The 4,871-nt window shown below is 47.6% G+C and overlaps 1 pseudogene; it reads right to left on the bottom strand.

The window, feature by feature from the left end:
• Positions 1-2,434: 2,434 nt before the first annotated feature.
• On the bottom strand, positions 2,435-4,253 carry LOC123097690 (non-specific lipid-transfer protein 2-like; annotated as a pseudogene).
• Between the last annotated feature and the right edge of the window lie 618 nt (positions 4,254-4,871).

Genomic DNA, 4,871 nt, shown 5'->3' with positions numbered 1-4,871 from the left:
ATGTGATCGTGAAATTTTGGCATAGGCCATACTGAATTAAACTTCCAATAGACGTCCAACGAGTTAAAGTAAATAATATTTATAATAAAACTTCATATTTTTTGCATGGTCTTAGTAGTATATATTTATGTATCTAATATTCTATAGCAAAATTCTCAAGTCAACACAAGAATGCGTAAAGCATAGTCAGTTGGGCTAGTTTGGAGCAGGTTACGGGTGCAAGTCATCTCTACTTAAAGATTGAATTGTAGTTTTATGCAAACTATGGACCAAACAAAGAAACCAAATGTGCAAATGTTTATTTGTGTTTGTTAGAGGCGATGCTATTTTGATCTCATTACCTACGGAGTATACTACTTAGTCACGTCAAAACAAAACCCAAAGAATATGTAGGACACATCTAACCATGAAAATTGAGTAACCTAACAATGCCAATGATTCAATGACAAGCTTCTCATAAATACATTATGTAGCCTTCTATTCTTTATTTGCATATACATAGTCATACCTTCGAAACCTCTAGCAAGATATCGGTTAGACCCTGTACTTGAAGATATGTACCAAAGTATTAAAGGATACCCGACCAAGAATATATTTTAAGGATACAATATGCACAAACACACTTGCAAATTGTTATGCACTGTAATCATGCAAGTATCACCAGTTGCCCAATGCCACTGTGTGTGTGCACTTTAGTTCCAGTGATAAAACAGAAAATAGTATAATTTGTCCCCTTGCCTTGTGATATGAGCTAATGTATATAGAGGGTTCGGTTAAGCCTAGGAGGTGTTTAGTTTGCCAGCTAGATCCATCCCTGGTTCCAAGAGAAAGCTTTGTGACTATGGTGCCCTCAAGCGTTCTTACAACTTCTTGAATATGCCACAAGGGCCACCATCTTTGGCATTTACGTGGTTCGTCGCATTCTTTGACAATAGTGTTGATGAGCGGTTCAATGGTGACACCACATGGCATCCCAGTGCTAGGATCTCTTCCACCCACTTGAGCTTAAGAAGACCATCTCTCCCACTCGGGTTGCTCATGTACTGCCACCCATGCTCTACTTCGTCCAGTGGGGATGGTCAATGGTAATGCACCGAGCTTCGTGTTTCTGGTGATATGATATGGGCCTTTCAACAGTGTATATGGACACCCTCATTTTTATGAAGTGAAGCTTTGTACCCATGGTGGAGCTCTCATGATCATAGTTCGTGTTGTTTGCTGGAATATCGGTTTTGCACCACCCTTTGATGGTGTTTGCAGATCACCACGAAGTGATGGCATGGTGATAAAGCTAGCGGGATTTGTGTTTGTGATGTTATTTCAGCGGCGTAAGCCCCCTCGACAATGCTGACAATAATCGTTAATTTGCATCATCTCCCAATGGCCAGCTAGTGGATATGGTCACTAAGCCAAATGTTGATGTTGTTCTGCTTCGCAAGGTCTCAATTCGTGAGGGGCTTTGATGACGGTAGTTCCACTCCTCAGGGCACTGCTTCTGGTTATCTTCTTAGTGTTGGTTTTCATGTCTCAAGCTTAAAGAGCTTCTTCAAGTGCATATATCGTCTTCCTTTCCCTTTCTTGTTTATCCTTTTTCAGTTTTAGTACTTTAGTAATGTATTTATGGCTTTATGTAACTTGTCCGGTAATTATAATCCCTGACTCTGTCCACGCCGAAGATATAATACCAATGGCTTCAACAGCACCGAAAGGGCGAAGAGCAGGGGCGGATCCAGCAGGGTGTAGGGTGGGGCGGGCCCCACCCCTAAAATCTTGGCCCAGCCCATTTTAAAAGAGGAAGTAATAAAAAAATCCTGGCCCTACTCGCCTTCGCCACACCCTAGCATTTTGGGCTGGATCCGCCACTGGCGAAGAGGGTAGCCTGACCTAATCGACAAGCGCTTCGTCAGCTACGATTGAGTCTAGTAAAACACAACACTACTTATTCCTTGGCCTACATATACGTGTAATATGTTTAATTTCGGCATCCAATTGGATTAGAAGGAAGCCGCACGAGTCTATCACTCCCTCCCCATGCTTCAACCTCGAGAGATTGCACATTTCCCATGTAATTTGTATCAAGGATTCAGTCGAGAGACTAGAGAAGGTTCCTAACGCTTGGTATCGACCAGTTTTTCGATCCAACATTTCTTTCCAACAATTTCATTGTTGTTTTTTATGGCTCATCCTTGTGCTAAAGTACAGGCATGAAGCAAGCATGACGTCCTCTATTCTTAAGGAGTTGTAAAGTCATCCGCATTATTAAGCACATACAATCACTCGACGTTTCATTTTCATTTTTCAATACATGCAAATCCTCCGCACTAACAAGCACATGCAACCTCTTCACATCATCGATTATTACTTTTGGCCACAAGTCATTCTAACGCACCAAGAAGGCTAGACACTTGAAGCCACAAGTCTGCTACCTTTGATATGTGGTAAGAACGTGGAGAGGTATTACTCTCATATTTCTGATTTTATTATTAACAAATTTATTGCTATAAATTCCTACAACAACACGTGGTGTTTTATGTAGTTACTGGTATTTTATTCCCCAGTTCTAAAAAGTATTTTCTTTCTTTTCGGGAATAGAGAAGAATATTTATGTTTATCCCTCTTGACATACATATATATATATATATATATATATATATATATATATATATGCTTCAATACACAGGATATGAGAACCAACCTGTGGTTGGATGGTTAAAGGGACTATGGTATCCTCAGCCCATCAGGATTCAAATCCTGTTGCTCGGTAACTTCATAAATTTTAAGATGATATGCCGGCTTAGTCTTTTGAAGGTGCTCATAGGGGTAGGGTGTGCATGTGTGCATTCATAGGGGTGAATGTATGCATGTGCATGGACATAAGTACGCATGACGTGCACCGTACCAAAGTACTACAGCGCTGTCAATTTATTTCTGTTTAATTTTTTTATAATAAAGTATCTAACCCACCCCTCGTTTTATTGGCTCTGCTTGGATCCATGGGTTAGAGTTAGTTTGGACTCAACTAATCCAAAAATATCCAAAAATCTAACCCACCCAAAAGGTGTTTATTTGGTTTAGTTCTTCTCGGGATCACTAAAAAGCACTTTTTTCTCTCGCCCTTCCCGCAGGAGATCCTTCCTCACTTCCTTGAAGCTTCTTGTCATCTCCCCCCTCACTCTCGCACCGCCCGTGAAGGCGCCTCACCGTATCCGCGCTCCATCTAACACTGTCATCCAAACACCTCATCGGCTAAAGTTAGTTCAAGGTTAGTTTAGGGCTAGAATCTAACTATAACTTTTAACTCAGTTAGAGTATCCAAACCGGGCCATTACCTCACGTACACGTGACGTACACCAACGGCCATGGCACATTGTCACGCGCGAGACAGAGATGGACGAAGCTCGTGGCACCTGTTGGGAATAAGCCGTGGCGAGGCCCGGGGAGTGGCGTGCGCGTGCGTGCGTGCGTGCAGTGGCCGCGTCGGGCTCGAGCCAGGGCGGCCTGGGTCGCGTGCGTGCGTGACCAGGTGTGTGTGCGTGTGTGTCCGTTGCGTGCGAGCGCTCGGGCCGTTGCGTGTAGACGAGTAGCGCGGGGAGGAGACCGCGTCGGGCGCGCGGGGTGGCCGTGGCGATCGCGTTCGGGCGCGGCCAGAGCGCGCGGGACGTGGGGGAGTGGGTGTGCGAGTTGGTGCGAGGCGTGGCCTGGCAGGCCGGTGCTCGCGGGTATAAAGCCCCGGATCCCCCCTGTATCTTGTTGACACGGTCGAGTTCGTGCTCGAGAAAAGGAGAAGGCGTACAAGCGCCGGAAAAATCCCTGTGTCCACTGTCTCCTCTCTGAACTTTTCTGAACTTCATCTTCTTCGTCAGTGAGTCAGGTGACGGCGAGGGACAGTGAGCTGAGGGTGAGGGAGAGGAGGGCCGCGGCAGGCGAGGCGCGGCACCAACAGCACCAATATCTAGTTCAGCATCTTGGCAGGTGCAGCTTGCACGCGGCGAAGACCTTCTTGCCGTTGCGGGAGTTGACGTAGCGCTGCAGGTTGGGGTCCTTCTTGTACTTGCACAGGCAGCTCGCCGGGTGCGCCTTCAGCTTCCCGCAGCACGCCGCGCTCGACGCCGCGTTCCCGATGGTGGCCGGCGCGCACGGGGGCAGCTGCGTCGGGCTGCACGTGGCCGCCTCCACCGCGCCCGGCGCCGCCAGCAGCGCCGTCACGAGAGCCACGACCATGAAGCAGACAGGGTGGCCTTCGACGCCGCCATTGTTGCTGCTTCTTGGGCTCGGATGGGAGGGAGGGAAGTGGTGAAGCTGTTCTCGTGCTGTGTCTGTGCGACTGTGCGTCGGTGAGGAGTTGGCTGCTGCCTGCGTTGTGGAGAATGGTGCGCCTTTTATAGGCCGCATGCAGCACGTAGTAGGTGTGGCGCGCGACAGAGGGTGCTACGCGGAAGCATCAAGCCCGGGTGCACTACCGACATGCGCGCGGGCACCGAGCTCGATCCACTAGATCGATCGAGACGGGGCGTGGGGCATCGGACGGTACTGACCGGGGTGACGTGTTGCGCTTTTTACTATGTGATGAACATGGCCAGCCTGATGATCTTAGTGGGTCAGTGGAACCCATCATGGGCGTGCCGAAACGATCAAGGAAAGTCTCGGCTCTGTGCGCTGCTGGGTTACACGTAGAGGGGTGCACGGGTAGCTGCTCGCGCGTCGGTGCACAGGTCGTATCCTTTTGGGATGGCGATGATTCATGGAGTGTCGAGGGGCTTGAGGCAGTATGGCTAAATGTAAGCATGGGTCATCATTTCCACAATTGAACTGTCACATTTTGAGTGATTTTAGGTCAAGCAATTGTGCATACTTCAAAGTTTTAGAAAATT

The sequence above is a fragment of the Triticum aestivum genome, chromosome 1B, assembly GCF_018294505.1.
Source record: "Triticum aestivum cultivar Chinese Spring chromosome 1B, IWGSC CS RefSeq v2.1, whole genome shotgun sequence".
Taxonomy (NCBI): domain Eukaryota; kingdom Viridiplantae; phylum Streptophyta; class Magnoliopsida; order Poales; family Poaceae; genus Triticum; species Triticum aestivum.
The sequence above is the reverse complement of the archived record's forward strand: the minus strand, read 5'-3'. Positions and strand labels throughout refer to the sequence as shown.